Source organism: Lactuca virosa, chromosome 1 (assembly GCF_052849685.1).
Source record: "Lactuca virosa cultivar CGN04683 chromosome 1, Lactuca_virosa_CGN04683_v6, whole genome shotgun sequence".
Classification (NCBI taxonomy): domain Eukaryota; kingdom Viridiplantae; phylum Streptophyta; class Magnoliopsida; order Asterales; family Asteraceae; genus Lactuca; species Lactuca virosa.
Window position 1 is genome coordinate 175,577,029 of NC_136426.1, and position 21,318 is coordinate 175,598,346.

Genomic DNA, 21,318 nt, shown 5'->3' on the forward strand with positions numbered 1-21,318 from the left:
ATATTTCAGTTTTTTAGCCTTAAATTGATTGTGTTCTTTATTTTATGTTATGTATGCAACATAATTATAGATATTATTTGAAGAGATGGAAAGATAATTTGGTAGATTTGTCATGTACATAGCTAATATAGGATCGAATGAAAAAAATATGCTATAAAAATAAGATAAATCAATATATTGTTTATACATTTATCAACCTGTCGACCGGACGGGTATGACACTAGTTAAGAATGTTTTTGGTTTGCTGTTTGGCAGTTTCAAAAGGAAACACACGTTTCAGTGTTCTGTTGGGTTGAAAGAGAGGTGCACAAGATGTGTTCAACTGTTGTGCAGGATATATTTTTATCAGTTGATTTTACTTATATAGCTTTGTATTTCTACAATTGTGTTGGAGTGTTGTATTGCCTAATCCCTTTGTGTGTAGTGTTGGGTAAATGGAAATGTGGAAGGGACTTCATGCTTTTGCTTTTGAGTGTCAATGAGAGTAATTTGTGTGTGTATTTGATTTCATTTAGTATGTAATTGTGTATGGATTTTTTAGAAATTTTATTGGTTTTATTAATACGATATATATATATATATATATATATATATATATATATATATATATATATATATATATATATATATATATATATATATATATATAAACTAATTCGTTAGGAAATGTTAAAATTTTTAATTTGTTAAACTTTGGTCACTTAAATTAAAAATTGACATATATCTAATATATCTTTAGGAAAATTTGATCCACCACATATAATTGATTATGACATATGTCTCACACACACACACACACACACACACATATATATATATATATATATATATATATATATATATATATATATATATATATATAGTGTTATATAATTTTAACCATATAACATATATGTATTGTGATATACATGATTAATTTGGATCTTTTGAATTATGCTTTCGAAGTCGCATTCGACACCGGAAATAGATATACATATATAGTGGCATTGTCATTATACCATTTATAATTATTTTTCACAATAATAACTACAATACATTTTATATATATTTATTTATCGTGATGCGTACTTCGATTCTCGTGCCCTCTTATCGATTCATATAAGATTTCTAAAAGTGTCTGCTTAGTGTTTAGGTCGTGGTGATTCCAAAAATTCAAACATAATTGAATTCTGTTATATTAATCTCCGTGAAATGACGTTTAAAGTTTTGCGTTTTAATTAAGCTGAAAACATTTGATTTTTGACTTTTATAAATATTTTTTTTATCAAGAATATTTCAAATATGAAATTAAATATTAGGCTATAGCCTAAATCCAAGAATGCTTTCGGAATTTCTATTTGAGGTGTGCAAGTCCCTCAACGGATAGAAGCAGTTTTAAGAAAATCAGTATTATACTGATTTTGGATTCTTAAAACGGTCGTATCTTTTGCATATGAACTCCGTTTTGGATGTTCTTTATATTTTTGGAATTAGGAAAACACGTACTACGAGACTAGAGTGTTTGTATTGCTTACAATCAGTTAATGTAGAATTTTAGTTTTTCAGACGCATTCCTAAGGTTGTTGTTTGAGCTATTTGATTTGTTTGTCATATTAGAAATTTGGGTGTAAGATACCATCTGGTATCTTATAATACTTGAAAAACTCATTTATTTTATATTATATGCACTAAAACTCAATGAGTCAAGCTACAAAGAGATTCACTGTGAACTTGACCATTCACAGTCTTTGACTTAAATTCTGGGATGTCACATTGTCTCACCGTTAAGGGAATTTCGTCCCGAAATTATTATGTTCTAGAATATTTTGTTCCACTATCATTTCGTTCCATTATCGTTTCGTTTCATTAGTGGATGGAGCACCGCTGAAAAATTGCGGATACTTTATTTTCATTTGATTCTCATGTTTACAAATAAACATCGGCTCTCTACAAGAGTTTCATTGGGCTTTTACTATAGTTATTCGGCTTTGTTTGAGGCTTTTGATTTCTCGATTGATGATCTCCCCCGGTTCCTCCATGAAGTGAAGTTTAGTGTTGACTTGGATCTTATTGAGAGAGATAAGGTTCTTATTAGAGAGAAACTTCTTAAGATTTCACATGTGGAAGCTATCGTGAACTTTATTTAGTTCTTGATGTGAATTGAGTTTGTATGCCACCGGACCACTCCTTGCTAGTATTTCAAAATGTCTGATGTAACGGGGTTTTGGTTTACCTCGTTTTCCCAATCGAATGACACTTTCCAATATTACGAATTTTAGTAGGACACAGTCTCTTGTTTTTGAATTCTAATGGTTTGCGTTTTGTGTCAGCGTAGCTTTTCTGACGACTATGTGTGAAATTTAATTTTTCCTTTATTTGGAAGATTTTCTTCGTTGTTTCATGATTGATCTCCGGACCAGTGTGTAGAGCATCTCTAGCATGCGTTTAACTAGTTGGTTATCTCTAACTTCCGTTTAGCATATCAGAGGATGACATTTGCGTCTGTACAAGGGCTAAAACAGAGCGGCCTTTATGCTAGTATGATAGCTATTATTGTATGTATACTTAACTGGTGGCAAGTGAGTATCCCATGAATTACTGAAGTCTATCACCCAAGCACGAAGTATGTCTTCTAGAATTTGTATCTTTATTTTGCTCTGGTCATTTATCTATAGATGATAGGTTGTACTCATATCGAGTTTGGTTCCTAGGAAACTTTATATTCACTGCCAAAGTCTAGAAGTGAATCTAATATCTCTGTTTGAGATAATAGATATTGGCATACAATGCAGTCTGACTATCTCCTTGATATAAGTCTTGGTGGGTTTTTCTATCTTGTCAGTTTCTTTGATGGCTAGGAAGTGGGCAGACTTGATTACACAGTCAACCATTCAAATAGGGTGTCATAACCGTTTTAAGTTCTTGGCAACTTCTTTATGAACTCCATGGTTATCTATCCCCACTTCCATTCTTAGATTGGTGATTGTTGTGGTAGACAAAATGGCTTCTGGTACTCTACTTTGACTTTAGGGCAAGTCAAACACTTACTGTTATAGGTGGCAATCTCCACCTTCATGTTGGGTTACCAATAAAGCTTCTTGAGATCAAGATACATCTTAAATGATCCGAGATGTATTGAATATCTCGATTTATGAGCTTTGTTTGGAATTAGACTCCTGACTTCACCAAACTTTGGGGTCCAAATTTGGTTCAAGAAATATTGCGTTCCATATTCGTTGAGGTTGAACTATTTGTCCATACCTCACAGGTTCTCTTCTATGATATTCTTGGTTTTGAGCGCTTCTAGCTGAGCATCACGAATTTGGGTTGTGAGATTGGAGTGGATGGTTAGGGTTAGAGCTTTTTCACGAAGTGGCTTTGCTTGTTATTTCCTGTTTAAAATGTCTGCTACGACATTTGCTTAACTAGGATGATAACGGATTTTGCGTTCGTAGTTATTTAGCAATTCGATTCACCTTTGTTGTCTCATGTTTGAGCTACGTCTGATCGAATATGCGTTGAAGGCTTTTATGGTCGATGAAGACGACACAATTTGTTTCGTACAGGTAGTGCCTCAAAATCTTTAAAGCAACACTACAGCTCCAAACTCTAAGTCGTGAGTAATGTAGTTGGTTTTGTTTGGCTTGAGTTGTCTGGATGCATAAACAATGACTTTGTTTATGTGCATCAGTACGCATTCTAACCCTTGGTGTGAGGCGTCACAGAATACTACAAAGTCTTATGTTCTCTCTAGAAGAGACAAAATTGGTGCACTGCTTGATAATTGATTCACTTTATGGAAGGCAGACTCTTGTCTTTCTCCCCAAATGAACACTTTGTCTTTCTGGGTTAGTACGGTGAGCGTTTTGGCTATTTTGGAGAATTTCTCAATGAATCTCCGCTAATAGTTTGCAAGCCCTATGAATTGGTGTACTTCATTTGGCGTCGTTGGTTAGTTCGAATGGCATAACCAGAAACTAGTAGTGACCGTACCGAGTACTGAATGTAGTCTTTGTAATGTCTACTTCTTGAACTCTGAGTTGATGGTAGTCGGATCTTAGATTGATCTTTGAGTAGTAACGGGATCCTTATAGCTGGTTGAACAGGTAATGTCACACCCCTAAACCTGAACGACGGAAACTTTCGGGGGCGGAGGACGTCATGTCAAGTATCATAACAAAAGAATAGTAAAGAGAGTACACACCACCATAATATAAATATATTTGAAAAGTTTACATGATTGTATGTGTTACATGTTTGCAAATGAAATCAAATACAATATGGTGATCCAAAATATGTTACCAACGCCAGCGCGTTAGTCTTCAAAAGTAGTTGCTACCTGGTTTAGCGGTTTCCTGAGAATAGAAGTTATTTCAAAGAAAAAGTGTCAACAATAAAGTTGGTGAGTTCATAAGTAGTGTTTTGAGAAAATGAATGCCATTCGAAAGTTCGTGTATATTTTCCAGAAAATCATTATTTTCTATTAAATGTATGATATGAGTATGAAAGATCGTTGTATAAACTGTATGTATTTGAAACAGGAAAATCCCTTATTTTCCTAAAAGTGAAATGTAGTCTCGAATGACCAAGACCGTAAGTTGTAAGCAACTATGACATGCTTAAAAGAATGATGTATAGTCTTATTATAAAACAAAACTATAAGAAGATCGTATTTGTAAATGAAAAAGTGACCGTAATAGTCACTTTCCCCGTGAAAACATAATACCATAATAATTGTCTATCCAGTGAGTTTTTATAACCGTGCTATCATAATTTTCCTGTAGCGACGTTCTTCAGGCGTCGAAATGAGATGGCATTTGTCACCCTAGGACTGTAGCTAGCAGTCAGGGCGTGGGATCATTAGTCTCGTGTAGATCTATACACACTTGCCACGTTCTCCAGACGGGAGATTCTGTTTGGTTATAAACAGGACTTCTAGTAATACCTTAATAGGTATAATGAAGATGAATGTCTCACAGATTCTCAATTAAGTCCAATATTAAAATGAATAATGTTGTTTCTGAAATGATTATCCTTTTTCACAATGTTATCAAAGGCATAGTGAAAAGTGGACGTTCTGTATGTATAAAAATGGTATACTGAAAAATAGTTACCCTTAATATGATGCAAACGTATAAATAAGCTTATAGTATTTATAATCATGTTTTATTCCCAAAGGTTAAAGTAAGGTACGATGTTTTGCATGTTAACAGATCCATATGATAGTTATTAAAAACAAATCTGAAATGTATAACGAAAGATAGATGTTTTCACACAAGATTAACCGTGTGTTTACTTGTATTCTCCCCTGTAATGTGTTAAAAGCATTTAAAAAGTATTTAAAAGCGTAGAAATGGGGGTATGAACTCACTTGGTTGAAGAGACGGGTTGAAGAAGATAAAGCAATAATCGAGCAGAACTTCGACAGGAGAAAGCAGATTTCTCGGGATTCTCAGGAATCTCGGGAGCGTAAAACTTCCTTCGGGACTTGGATATGAAAACCGGGACTTCGGGATGGCTCTGAGGGTTTAAACGCAGAGCTTCGGCACGAGAAAGAGAAGAAATGAGCAAATAATCCCAGAACCCTTGCACCCTTTTTATAGGGGCTGAAACCCCCTCGTACGCGGGGCGTACTCACCCCACTTACGCTGGGCGTAATGAGTCGTCATTGCATGCGTAGCTCGGACCTGATGGCCGATGGGAGAGCCTGCTGGTTGATGGGACGAGGCCCTTATCGCCTGGTACGCGGGGCATAATGTGATTTTTCCAACTTCTAAATTGCGTAACTTTTGCGTACGAGCTCCGTTTTTCGCGTTGTTTATATCCACGCGTAGGTGAGAATGTACTCTACAACATTCATTTAGACTCCGTCGGCTAGTTTTGAATTTATTTTTAATTATATGTTTTTAATAGGCCGGGACACGAAAAGTCCGTTAAAAATCCATAACTTCTTCATCCGACGTCCGTTTTCGTTTTTTTTTACCGTTGTATTGCTATTGTCGAGACCTTCAACCTTCATTTAGGTTGCTTTGGCTAAAAAAACGCTCGATCTCTATTTTGAGGTTTTACCTGTCTACCGCTATCCCGAAACTTTGAAAAATCATAACTTCCTCATACGAAGTCAGATTTGGGCGTTCTTTTTATGTATGTTCACGGTTAAATAATATCTACGACTTTTATTTAGATACCTAAGGCTAATAAGTATTTTATGGAAACTTCTCGTTTTAGGCTTAACAGTGTTTTACCGGTATAGTTACGGATCTTCAAATGGTCATAACTTCTTCGTTATAACTCGGATTTTTGTGTTCTTTATATTTTTGGAAACATTGATACGATATCTACCACATAGTATACTCAAACTCAGCTTTTTGAACATTTTATTTTTGACGCTATTTTATTATTTCACAAAGAGATTACAAAAATTGACTTTTAGTCATTACAATGATCTGAAATAATGGGTTGTTACATCATCCCCCCGTTAGAGGAAATTTCGTCCCGAAATTCATTACAAAGCAAAAGCTTATGAACTATGGAAAAGATGCGGTTACTTTTGTTGCATCTGATCTTCTCGCTCCCAAGTGAATTCGGGTCCACGCTTAGCATTCCAGCGAACCTTCACTATTGGTATGCGACTCTGCTTAGTTCGTTTGATTTCCCTATCCATGATTTCGACGGGTTCTTCCACAAAGTTAAGATTTTCATTCAGCTCGATTTCCTCGAGTGGAATTACAAGAGTTTCGTCGGATAGACACCTCTTCAAGTTAGACACGTGAAACACCGGATGTACTTTGTTAAGTTCGATTGGAAGTTGAAGTCTATATGCTACTGGAACAATCCTTGCAGTAATTTCAAAAGGTCCAATGTACCTTGGTTTTAGCTTTCCACGTTTCCCGAAGCGTATCATGCCCTTCCAGGGTGAGACCTTCAGTAGAACGCGGTCACCAACCTGAAATTCCAAGGGTTTTCGTCTTTTGTCGGCATAGCTCTTTTGTCTATCTCGTGAGGCTTTCAGTCGCTCTCGAATTTGAACGATCTTTTCAGTCGTTTCCCTTATGATTTTCCAGACCAGTGAGAGTACTATCAGGGACTAGACCTTTCGCTAACTGCGTGTCGCCCACCTCCGCCCAGCACAGAGGTGATCTGCACTTGCAGCCGTAAAGGGCTTCGAATGGAGCAGTCTTGATGCTAGTGTGATAACTGTTGTTATACGAGAACTCCACCAATGGCAAGTGGACGTCCCATGCTTTACCGAAGTCGATTACACATGCTCGCAACATGTCTTCTAGGGTTTTGATCGTCCTCTCACTCTGTCCGTCAGTCTGTGGGTGATAGGCTGTACTCATGTCGAGCCTAGTTCCCAAAGCTTTCTGCAGCGTCTGCCAGAACCTTGAAGTGAATCTACTGTCTCGGTCCAAGATGATAGATATTGGTACTCCATGAAGTCGCACGATCTCTCGGATGTAGGTTCTTGTTAGTTTCTCCATCTTATCGGTCTCCTTGATAGGCAAGAAGTGGGCAAATTTGGTTAACCTGTCGACGATCACCCAAATGGTATCGTGACCACCCTGCGTCTTGGGTAGTTTGGTTATGAAGTCCATGGAAATATGCTCCCACTTCCACTTAGGTATTTCGGGCTGATGGAGTAGTCCTGAGGGCTTCTGATGTTCTACTTTGATCTTGGCGCAAGTCAAGCACTTGCCCACATAAGTAGCAATTTCTGCTTTCATGTTTGGCCACCAGTAGAGTTGCTTGAGATCCAGGTACATCTTATCTGAACCTGGGTGTACGGAGTATGGGGTCTTGTGTGCTTCGCCCATAACCATTTCTCTGAACCCACCGAACTTCGGTGTCCAGATTCGGTTCATGAGGTAACGAACTCCATCACTCTTGATCTCAAAATTCTTGTCCATCCCTCTGAGTGCTTCACCTGTCATGATTTCGGGTTTCAAGGCTTCCAATTGAGCTTCCTTGATTTGTGTTGACAGGTGTGAATGGATCGTCATGGATAATGACTTCACTCTTTGACCAGAGTATTCCTTACGACTAAGGGCATCTGCCACCACATTGGCTTTTCCCAGATGATAACGAATCTCGCATTCGTAGTCGTTGAGTAGCTCAACCCAACGTCTTTGCCTCATGTTGAGCTCTTTCTGATCGAATATGTGTTGGAGGCTCTTGTGGTCTGTGAAGATAGTGCACTTTATACCGTATAGGTAGTGCCTCCAAATCTTCAAAGCGAACACCACTGCTCCAAGTTCTAAGTCGTGAGTGGTGTAGTTGACCTCATGTGTTTTCAGTTGTCGTGAGGCATACGCAATAACCTTTCCTCGCTGCATTAACACACAACCCAGCCCTTGATTGGAAGCATCGCAATATACTACGAAGTCTTCTGTCCCCTCTGGAAGGGACAAGATGGGTGCACTGCACAGGGCTTGCTTCAAGGTCTGAAATGAGGTGTCTTGTTTTTCTCCCTATTTGTAGGCTACACCCTTCTGAGTTAGGGAGGTAAGAGGTTTAGCAATGCTGGGGAAGTTTTGTATGAACCTATGGTAATAGCCAGCGAGACCTAGGAATTGGCGAATCTCGGTTGGCGTTGTGGGCGCAGCCCAATTCTTGATAGCCTTGATCTTAGAAGGGTCCACGTGGATTCCCTCCTCGCTGACCACGTGCCCTAGGAAGTCCACTTTCCTAATCCATAATTCACATTTTGAGAACTTTGCATAAAGTTTCTCAGCTCGTAATGTCTCTAAGACTTGTCTCAGGTGTTGACCATGTTCTTCTCTACTCTTTGAATAGATGAGTATGTCATCTATGAATACAATCACAAATTTGTCCAAGAAGGAACGACATACTCGATTCATTAAGTCCATGAACACGGCAGGGGCGTTGGTTAGTCCGAACGGCATCACTACAAATTCATAGTGACCGTATCTTGTTCGGAAAGCTGTCTTGGGAATATCACCTTCTAGGACTCGTAGCTGGTGATATCCCGATCTCAGATCGATCTTAGAAAAATAGTTTGCTCCTTGGAGTTGGTCGAACAGATCGTCTATTCGTGGTAGGGGATATCGGTTCTTGATGGTAAGCTTGTTGAGTTCTCAGTAATCGATACACATTCTGAACGATCCGTCCTTCCTTTTCACGAACAGTACTGGCGCTCCCCAAGGCGAGAAACTTGGCCGGATAAATCCTTTGTTGAGTAGCTCGTTCAGTTGACTAGATAGTTCTTGCATTTCTGTCGGGGCTAATCGATACGGTGCCTTGGCTATAGGAATAGCTCCCGGAATTAGGTCGATCCTGAACTCCACTTGTCTTGTAGGGGGTACTCCTGGAAGATCCTCTGGGAAAACATCGGGAAAATCACATACGTCGGGCACACTCTTGATGTCTTATGCTTCTCGTTTCATATCTACGACATGAGCTAAAAATGCATGGCATTCCTTGCGCAAGCACTTCTGAGCCTTGATGCAGGAGATAATGTGTAGAGTGGTGCTAGGCTTATCACCATAAATTAAATGGGTTTCGCCATTTGGCATATTAAGGCGAACGGCCTTTTCGTAACATAAAATGCCCGCACGATGATCACTCAGCCAGTCCATGCCTATGATGACGTCGAAACTTTTTATTGAGACTGGCATGAGGTGGACCGGGAAAGAGTTGTTGTTTAGTGAAAGGGTACAATTTAAGTATATTTCTTTAGCACTTTCTGTTTTACCGTTAGCCATTTCTACTATAAATGTTTCACTTAGCGATTGAGGTGTTGATTTGAGTAGATTTTTAAAACTATGGCTCACAAAACTCCTTTCCGCCCCACTATCAAACAAAATGCATGCATATGAGCTATCGAGGAGAAACGTACCCGTAACAACAGTGGGGTCTGCAACGACTTCCTCCTGGCCTATTGCGAATACCCGGCCACTCCCGCCAGAATTCTTGTTGTTTGCCTTTGGGCAGTCCTTTCGGAAGTGTCCAGTAGCTCCGCACTCGAAGCAGGTGCGGCCTACCCCGACATTTGCTGCTGGAACTGCTGTTTGGGCTGGTTCTTTGCAGAAGTGGACGGTGTGTCCCTTCTTGTTACGCCGAGTGCACTGAAACTCACGGCAAGGTCCGTGGTGATGAAAGTTGCACCGGTTGCACTTTGGCAGTTGGCCTTTGTATGAGCTTGTTGGTGTAGGGGTAGTAGGGATAGTAACAGCGTGATCCGTCACTATCTGTTGTTTGTTGGGGTTTTCTTGCATGGATTGTCCCTTTCTCTTGTTCCACGGTTTCCTTTGGCCCTGTATTTCCTTTGGTGGGTCGGCAGTAACTGCGGTAGTATCCTTTTTGATCCTGTGATCGATCAAACGTTGTGCCAGGCGCTTTGCGTTGTTGAATGTTATTGGGTTGGAGGCCAAGACATGCCCTTGAATCTAGGGTGACAACCCCCAGATGTATCTTTCCACTTTCTTCGGCTCCGGGTTGACCATTCCCGGGCACAGGGCTGCCAAATCACTGAACCTGGTCGTGTAGGCGGCTAGGTCAGAACCAACCATTTTCAGGTTCCATAGTTCCTGCTCCAGTTTTTGAATTTCGCCCCTCGGGCAATATTCTTCTAACAGCAGGACCTTCAAGTCCTCCCAGCTCATGGCGTTGGCGACTGGAAGATATACAGATTTCACATGGCCCTTCCACCATGTGAGGGCTCGGTCTGTGAAGGTACAAGCAGCAAACTTGACCTTGCTTGTTTCTTGGCATGAACAGATTTCAAAGACCGTCTCGGTCTTTTCAAACCATTGTATTAGTGCAATGACTCCTCCAGTGCCGTTGAACATTTTCGGCTTGGCGTTCGAGAACTCTTTGTAGGTGCATTCCCTAACATGACCATGACCAGCACCATGGTTCTGATGATTTATACTACTCCCGCTCCCCCCAGCTCCATTACAGTTTATTTGGGATAGCGCAGCTGCTACTGCTGCGGTGATGGCAGCATGTACCATAGCGGGATCGTAAGTTGGAGGTGGTGGTGGCGGTGGCGGTGTCGTATTTCGGTGTGCTGACCTACGAGGAGGCATCGTGCTGTCAAAGAAGAAAAAAAATGAAAGAAAAAATGAAAGACAATAAGTCTCAAATGTTTGAAAGTCGTGTGTTAATGAGCTAGTTATTTCCAACATTTCATGAATTAGGTTCGACCTAAGCAAGGTTTTCGAGTTTGATTCATAATAAGAGTTTATAAATAAACTTATGAATTCGAGTGATATGCAAGGAAATTAACACACAAAGAAATACTTCATTATATTAAACATATATTGGGTTACATTTTGGAGTCAGGAAAATTTTGACCTTTCTAAAGGTCTCCGATTACAAAAGTTAGAGAAAAGTAAGACTTTTAGCCGAGATCCTATCCTATAACAAAATTTTAGGAGTCGGGCAACTACTACTTGCGATGTGGTTTACGCTTGGAGCTTGACTTTGTGTCTGATTGCTTTGCCCCCATAAGACGCCTGTCAAAGGTGGCTTGTTGCTCCCTTATTTCCCTTATCTCAGAGAGGGTTGTGTTTAGTTGGTCTTGGAGTGTGTCGGTGTGGAGTTGGGCATTTTCCTGCAACCTGTCCAGGTGGCGGATGTCGGCAGCGTTACCTTGTACCTCCACGTTGATTTCGCGAATCCGGTTTGCTTGAACTCCCGATTGGTAGGACTGGTTAGCTAGTTTGCCCACAATTACTGGGAGTGCTTGGTCGGCTGAACTTCCATTGCTGACATTATAGAAGTCCCGACACATGCCGTAGGGAGGACGCACTCCTTGTTGTTGACTCCAGTGGTGAATGTGGCTTCCCCAGACGGGAGTAGGTCCTTGAAAACCTATCCTAACCGCAGGAGGTCGGACGGCTGGTGGGTTGATTACATCTGGCTCTGAGTCTGTTCCATCATAGCCTTCCTCTTCTTCCTCTTCCATGGGTTCCTCCTCCTCTTTCGAGTCGTCTTCTACCCAACCTCCGTTGCCTTGGTTGGGGTAGTAGGGGTCCCCTGGTGGATGGAATCCAGCCATTGTGTCTGCGCGAGAATTGAGATATGAGAATTGTCTAAAAAATTAAAACATGTAAATCTAAACATGTAAGTTAAACTATTGTATTTACCAAAATACTCCTATAGTATTTAGATGTTAGGCTTGATTCTAAAGTTTATAGGTTTGGTAAGTTTTAGACTTGTTGTCCACTATAGCTATCCCCTGGCATATGCTGGTCGGCTCTCGGACAAATATAGTTGATCAGGCTATATCCATCCCAGTCCTGATTACATATTCTGTATTGCACAACTCATCTATAATACTTCTATATTGTTTTCATTATGATACTGACCCTGCTATACAATGTATGTATGTATACTTTATAAAGTTTCATTTTAAAAGTATAAATCTCACTCAGAGTGTTTTTGCCCAGTTATGTTTATAGTTGTATATCAAAAATGGTTTTGATATACTTAGTTCACTATAAACAATGCTCTGATACCAATCTGTCACACCCCTAAACCTGAACGGCGGAAACGTTCGGGGGCGGAGGACGTCATGTCAAGTATCATAACAAAAGAATAGTAAAGAAAGTACACACCACCATAATATAAATATATTTGAAAAGTTTACATGATTGTATGTGTTACATGTTTGCAAAAGAAATCAAATACAATATGGTGATCCAAAATATGTTGTTGACGCCAATGCGTTAGTCTTTAAAAGCAGTTGCTACCTGGTTTAGCGGTTTCCTGAGAATACAAGTTATTTCAAAGAAAAAGTGTCAACAATAAAGTTGGTGAGTTCATAAGTAGTGTTTTGAGAAAATGAATGCCATTCGAAAGTTCATGTATATTTTCCAGAAAATCCCTTATTTTCTATTAAATGTATGAGATGAGTATGAAAGATCGTTGTATAAACTGTATGTATTTGAAACAGGAAAATCCCTTATTTTCCTAAAAGTGAAATGTAATCTCAAACGACCAAGACCGTAAGTTGTAAGCAACTATGACATGCTTAAAAGAATGATGTATAGTCTTATTATAAAACAAAACTATAAGAAGATCGTATTTGTAAATGAAAAAGTGACCGTAATAGTCACTTTCCTCGTGAATACATAATACCATAATAATTGTCTATCCAGTGAGTTTTTATAACTGTGCTATCATAATTTTCCTGTAGCGATGTTCTTCAGGTGTCGAAATGAGATGACACTTGTCACCCCGGGGACTGTAGCTAGCAGTCAGGGCGCGAGATCATTAGTCTCGTGTAGATCTATACACACTTGCCACGTTCTCGGGACGGGAGATTCTGGTTATAAACAGGACTTCTAGTAATACCTTAATAGGTATAATGAAGATGAATGTCTCACAGATTCTCAATTAAGTCCCATATTAAAATGAATAATGTTGTTTCTGAAATGATTATCCTTTTTCACAATGTTATCAAAGGCATAGTGAAAAGTGGACGTTCTGTATGTATAAAAATGGTATACTGAAAAATAGTTACCCTTAATATGATGCAAACGTATAAATAAGCTTATAGTATTTATAATCATGTTTTATTCCCAAAGGTTAAAGTAAGGTAAGATGTTTTGCATGTTAACAGATCCATATGATAGTTATTAAAAACAAATCTGAAATGTATAACGAAAGATAGATGTTTTCACACAAGATTAACCGTGTGTTTACTTGTATTCCCCCCCCCCCCCCCCGTAATGTGTTAAAAGCATTGAAAAAGTATTTAAAAGCGTAGAAATGGGGGTATGAACTCACTTGGTTGAAGAGGCGGGTTGAAGAAGATAGAGCAATAATCGAGCAGAACTTCGACAGGAGAAAGCGGATTTCTCGGGATTCTCGGGAATCTCGGGAGTGTAAAACTTCCTTCGGGACTTGGATATGAAAACCGGGACTTCGGGATGGCTCCGAGGGTTTAAACGCAGAGCTTCGGCACGAGAAAGAGAAGAAATGAGCAAATAATCCCGGAACCCTTGCACCCTTTTTATAGGGGCTGAAACCCCCTTGTACGCGGGGCGTACTCACCCCAGTTACGCTGGGCGTAATGAGTCGTCATTGCATGCGTAGCTCGGACCTGATGGCCGATGGGAGAGCCTGCTGGTTGATGGGACGAGGCCCTTATCGCCTGGTACGCGGGGCGTAACACATTACGCGGGGCGTAATGTGATTTTTCCAACTTCTAAATTGCGTAACTTTTGCGTACGAGCTCCGTTTTTCGCGTTCTTTATATCCACGCGTAGGTGAGAATGTACTCTACAACATTCATTTAGACTCCGTCAGCTAGTTTTGAATTTATTTTTAATTATATATTTTTAATAGGCCGGGACACGAAAAGTCCGTTAAAAATCCATAACTTCTTCATCCGACGTCCGTTTTCGTCTGTCTTTTTACCGTTGTATTGCTCTTATCGAGACCTTCAACCTTCATTTAGGTTGCTTTGGCTAAAAAAACGCTCGATCTCTATTTCGAGGTTTTAGCTGTCTACCACTATCCCGAAACTTCGAAAAATCATAACTTCCTCATACGAAGTCAGATTTGGGCGTTATTTTTATGTATGTTCACGGTTAAATAATATCTACGACTTTTATTTAGATACCTAAGGCTAATAAGTATTTTATGGAAACTTCTCGTTTTAGGCTTAACCGTGTTTTACCGGTATAGTTACGAATCTTCAAATGGTCATAACTTCCTCGTTATAACTCGGATTTTTGTGTTCTTTATATTTTGGGAAACCTTGATACGATGTCTACCACATAGTATACTCGAACTGAGCTTTTTTGAATATTTCATTTTTGACGCTATTTTATTATTTCACAAAGAGATTACAAAAATTAACTTTTAGTCATTACAATGATCTGAAATAACGGGTTGTTACAGGTAATCAATCCTCGGGAGTGGATATCGGCTCTTGATGGCGAGTTTGTTCCTCTCTCGACAGTCGATGCATATCCTGAACGATCCATCCTTCTTTTTGACAAATAATACCGGAGCTCCTCATTGAGAGAATCTTGGCCAGGTAAAGCCTTTTCCACGAAGTTCTTGAAGTTGACTGGGTAGTTCTTGCATTTCTGATGGAGCTAGACGATAAGGAGATCTTGCCACTGGTGCTGCACCCGGGACCAGGTCGGTTCAGAATTCGACATGTCTGACTGGAGGTATTCCAGTTAGATCCTTTGGGAATACGTCCGGTTGGTTGCACACTTGCGATATGTCTTTGATTTCCTTACCCTTGTCTTGCATATCTACCACGTGGGCCAAGAAAGTGAAACATTTCTTCTACAAAGACCTTCTTGCCTTCATGCAAGTGATGACTCTTAGGTTCTTTCCCGATTTGCTAGGGCTTCGTTGCTGGGTAAAGGTATTCATACGACTTTTTCGTGACATAAAATCTCTATGTGATGAAGTGATAACCAATCCATTCCGATAATGAATAACGTCTCACTAAAAAGCCCTTAACTAAAAAGTTTGTGAATAACTCTTAGCCCTAACTTACTTGTGGGTAAGTCGTTAGGCATAATGACTATCGTTGTATAAGGTTTATAAAAGCCGAGTATGTTTGACATGTATGTAAAAGTGTAATGTACTCGCTTTTATAAAAATGATTTTTTTTCAATTTAATGAACATATGTATAGGTATAAACGTGGTGTACTTAAACATATAAATAAACATGTTTAATAATAGCTTGAATCCATGAAATACTACATTGTTTTATAACATACTTGTTATAATATGCAATGTCACATAAAAATCATATAATTTTCTATCGTGTAGTGTTTGTTGTGTGAAATTGTTATTTCACGATAAAATAACCATAAGACGTTGACGAGAAATTTATACTAGTTTATTCGTAACAATATGGTAAATAGTTAAATAATAATATTTTTACAAACTAGGTTTATTGTATTTTCGCATAAAAAAGTAATTGGTTTGTATAAACAAAATATATTGGCACATCTATTCCCTCCTGAAATAATTAAAATATTAAAACGGGGCCATAAGAACTTACTCTTGAAGCGTGAGTTCAAATCGTCTGAATTTGTTTTCTTTAAGAAGCTCATCGTGAGAAACCGCAAATTCACAATTCTTGAAATTTGAAGAACTTCCAGGAACGTCTGTGGCAAAATTTGAACTACCGGGGACTGATTTTAACTTCGCTATAGTATAGGGGTTGTTTGGTAAATTTAATTTAATAGATAGGACTGTTTTGTTAAATTTTTTACCAAATGAGGAGTTATTTTGAATACATGGAATCCTTGTTTATGCATTGGGACTTATTTTGAATAAAAGGTTTAATATGGAAGGAATTTTGGTCATTTCTTCGAAATCAAAAGGAGCTAGGGATTTTATGCTCCGTCTCTTGTTTTGATCGGGGGTATTAGAGGAATCAACGAAGCGGCCAAAAGGAAACTCGATGGCAGTTGAAAGGTCCGACTATTGATGATCAATTTCAGGCGAAGGGCGCAGCAACAACTACGATTGGTGCCATTGGAGGGGGTGTTCGGTGGGTTTGCTCGACGGAAGGGGAAGAGGAGTGCGAGGCTTGGGTCTCTCGGTCGTCGTTTGATTCGAGAGAGAGGGAACGAACAGAAGCATCACTTCAAACACGATGATTGGATAGAAAACATGAAGGCAGAGAATTTGTTCGATGATTGTAGATTTATCGCGATGAAAAGGGAGCAGGACGGAAGCAGTGAAGCTCCTTTTTATCTACTCCGGCAGTGTGATATGAGGGGAGGAGATGGCTGGATCAAGGGAAGCAATCAAGCGGCAATTAGCAACTCCAGCGAGGATTTTGGCACCAATACTCGATAGAAAGAAGGAGGAGGTGTGAGGGGTGGGTCGTCAGTCTCGGTGGATGCAACGATGCGATCGGGGGTGGAAGATGGGGCACCTTCGGTGCTTGGCTGGACCGAAGATTAGAAGAAAAGAGCATGGAAGCAACGGTTAACAACATGTTAAGAAATTCTCTTCTTTTTCTTTTGTTTGTTCATGATAGAATCGATGGAGAGTATGGATGTTTGGTTTTTGATAGAAAAGGGTAAGAAAACAGATGTTTGGGTTGTTGTGTGACATCAATTAGCAATTGATTGTGTTGTTTATTTTTGAGGTAATCGACAGGAAAGAAAAAAGTGTGTGGTCATTGCAGAAGACGAAGAAGAAAGACAACATAACCTCGATCCAAGGGGTTCTTTGGCTACTTTGGTCGAGTCTTATAGGTTTTTCCCTTTTATTTTGACAGTTCCGATCACAAATAGTTAAGAGAAATTAGTAATGTTTTTGGTTTGTTGTTTGGTAGTTTCAAAAGGAAACACACCTTTCCTTTGGGTGTTCTGTGGGGTTGAGTTCAACTGTTGTGCAGGTATATATTTTTATTAGTTGATTTTACTTATACAGGTTGTATTTGTACAATTGTGTTGGAGTGTTGTATTACCTAATCCCTTTGTGTGCAGTGTTGGGTAAATGGAAATATCGAAGGGACTTCATGCTTTTGCTTTTGATTGTCAGTTTGAGAGTAATGTGTGTCTATTTGATTTAATATACTATGTAATTGTGTTTGGAGTTTTGAGAAATTTTATTGGTTATATATATATATATATATATATATATATAAACATATATGTCTCATACACATATATCCGTACGTATATAAATTTATATATGTTTAGTGTTGTTATATAATTTTAATTATATAACATATATGTATTGTGATATACACGACTACTTTTGATCTTTCGAAGTCGCATACCGCACAGGAAATAGATATACGTATATAGTGGCATTGTCATTATACCATTTATAAACATTTTTCACAAAAATAACTACAATACATTTTATATATATTTGTTTATTGTGATGCATACTTCGATTCTGGTGCCTTCTTATCGATTCATATAAATTTTCTAAAAGTGCCTGCTAAGTGTTTAGGTCGTGGTGATTCCAAAAATGCAGACATAATTGAATTCTGTTATACTGATCTCCGTGAAATGACGTTTAAAGTTTTACATTTTAATTAAGCTGAAAACATCTGATTTTTGACTTTTATAAAAAAAAAATTATCAAAAATATTTCAAATATGAAATTAAATATTAGGCTATAGCCTAAATTCAAAAATGCTTTCAGAATTTCTATTTGAGGTGTGCAAGTCCCTTTACAGATAGAAGCGGTTTTAAGAAAATTAATATTGTACTAGTTTTGGATTTTTAAAACTGTCGTATCTTTTGCATACGAACTCCGTTTTGGATGTTCTTTATATTTTTGGAATCAGGAAAACACATACTACGAGACTAGAGTGTTTGTATTACTCACAATTAGTTAATGCGAAATTTCATTTTTTCAGACGCATTCCTGAGATTGCGGTTTGAGCTATTTGATTTGTTTGTCATATCAGATATTTGGGTGTAAGTTTGAGCTATTTGATTTGTTTTTCCATAATAAACTCTTCTTCTTGAAAAAAATACATGAATATGATGTTTTTGATAACATGAAACAACGTTAGAATGGACTATTATTCTGTATGAACACTATTCTTTAAGAATGGAGCAACAACTTGAAAATCTTGAGTATTTCTTGAATCCTCGTGTACCAATTCGATCATTTGGTTGTCAATAATGAAAGACTTGATTATTTCTTGAATCCTCCGGTACCCATTCCAACAAACATAGGTATTTTTCCCAGTTACCCGAAAGATATAAACCCTTTAATAGACTAACCAAATCGAGTTCAATCAACTTGAACTTAACGAAACAAAAAAATAAATGTAAACCGGATGAAGTCTACTCCAAGTTAGAATCCAACATAGACTTACACTCAATTGAAAGAAAATCAAGGGAGCCATCATCACCATCGTACCCGCCAATTGAACTTTGGGTTCTTCAAGGGTAAGAAGTGAACTCGAATAAGGCTTCCTAAAATATGTTCTATCAGGGGCATTATTTCTTGGGTAACTGCAAGTAGAAGGGAAATTGAATGACTGGTTTTGCAGCCCTAGTAAGAATCAATTTTATATTAAGAGATTGAAAATCAGAACCTGGAATCAACCCCAATAAAATATGAAGTTGAAATCGGAGATGAGGCAGCGATAATGGAGAAGTGGCGATGGTGGTTTGTCGACAATGGTGGATGCCACTTTTTGTAGGCCCATTGTCTTGATGAATATGGCCGACGAAGGTGATTATGCAAAAACAAAATCCATCTCCCTTAATAATTGATTTTTTAGGTTTCCTTCTTTCCTTTTTTTTTTTTTTGTAAATGAACGAGTTGCATGTATGGTGAACCGAAGAAGATGATTTGTGGAAGAGGCAGGCAGACTAGCCAATGGAGCCCTAGAATTTTAGGGGAGAGAATATATGTGATATAAGGAAAGAGAGATACATTTTCCCAATTTGTATCTTTCAATTTAAAATTAATTAACTAATTTATATATATATATATATATATATATATATATATTAAATTTAACTAAAAATAACATATATTGATTTACTAAAAATTAGTTTCACATTTACACAATATTTGGTGGTTTACATAGGATCCTAGAGAGAGAGAGAGAGAGAGAGAGAGAGAGAGAGAGAGAGAGAGAGAGAGAGAGAGAGAGATTCAAATGTTCTAGTCAACTATTGTACACCTATCAATGAGGCGTGTTTGGAGCAAATCAACCTTGATCCAAACCTTTTAAAATTTTGAAATACATGACCCACCCTACTCCAATAACCCTTGAATAATTGAATCTATACCCGTATCCAGGGAATCAACGAATACCCGACCCTTTTTCAATATTACAATTTCACATTTTTAATGTTTGCCACAAAGTAATATTTATCAGAAAAGATAAAATATGTAACTAAACTATATATATATATATATATATATATATATATATATATATATATATATATATATATATATATATATATATATATATATAGTGTAACAACTCGAAATTTTTTATCATGGAAAGTCCAGCCAATCAACCAAAATCCAGACTAAATTCTTTTGCCTTTTAGTCTTGTTAAGGGTCATTCTAATGATTTCTAAGCCTAATACATCCAAGGAATGAGTGTTAGGAAGTATCAGCTTGAGTTCACTGTACATCATTCAAGCCATAAACTGCATCTCAAGGAGTTTACGGCTGCAAACAAGGAGTTTACGGCCGTAAACTCTTGCCAGCCGTGAACTCATGCCCGTAAGTATCATATTCCTTCACTTTTCTTCATTTCTTACACTTTCACCTGAAGAACACTTGAATTCTCTCTCAAGTATCATAAGGATCTTCGTTTTGATCTTCAAAAATTGTAAGTGATTCATCCATCCTTCTTGTTATTCCTTCCAGGCCTTGTAAGCATCTCTTGATTCATCCATGAAATCACCTCTTTTGGTTAGATCTTCAAGATCATCAACTTTCACCAAGAACACACACTTGTTCTTGGTGGCCGAAAACCCCTTTTAAGGCTTCTAAATCGTGAGTATTCCTTCCATACACTTGCTACCTAGTAGAATCATTAGCCTAAATACTTGGAACAAACGATTTGAGGGTGATCTCCAGGAGTTTACGGTCGTAAACTCCCTTAGCCGTAAACACCCTAGACCGTAAACATCATGGCCGTAAACACATGTGTGTGGCTGTAAACCCCTTTTGATCAATCACATGTGATTCTAACACTTAGTCCAAGTGGTTCTTAGTCCCTAAGGGTGTTTCCTTGGATGTTAGTTGCTTTAAACACTAAATTCATGCCAATATATGCCTTTATATGTCATTAGGACTCATTTGTGTCTCGAGACTTCATTCGTGGAATTTCTCATCCTTACGTGCACATTCGATTGAATCACCCACATAAGATGAGTTCATACCCCTATAATCAATCTTTTAACTATTTTAAATGCTTTTAAGGGGGGGGGGGGGGAATACACGTTGAACACAATGATAATTGTGTAAATGTTTTGCTGTAAACATCATTTTAACAAACTGCTTATGTATTTATAAGTGATCAAAACATTTCAAAAACTCTTTTTAAGTTATGTTACTTTATAGTTTACAAAACTCCGTTTTTAAAATACAAACATAGCTTTATAGATAAAATGAGTATTTTCTTCAAGACAATATCAGTTCAAGTAAACATACTAGTAAACTATAAAAGGTATAGTTTAGGGGTTCAGTTCACACTAGAACATAGAGAGCATACTATAACGAGAAACAATGAGGAAGATACAATACACGATAACAGAAAGAACATACTATATACTATAACAGAAGAACAAATCATGATTAACAAAATTATACCAATGATCACTAACTCATTGTTCTAAACAAAAGGTGATAATAAATATGGTATGCAAGAACA

The 21,318-nt window shown here is 38.0% G+C and overlaps 1 long non-coding RNA gene across 1 annotated transcript; it reads left to right on the forward strand.

The window, feature by feature from the left end:
• Window positions 1–17,226: 17,226 nt before the first annotated feature.
• LOC145161568 (uncharacterized) lies at window positions 17,227–17,470 on the forward strand. Its single transcript, XR_013738532.1, has 2 exons — window positions 17,227–17,339; window positions 17,431–17,470. It is a non-coding gene; the product is annotated as an uncharacterized LOC145161568 (long non-coding RNA).
• The last annotated feature ends 3,848 nt before the right edge of the window (window positions 17,471–21,318 follow it).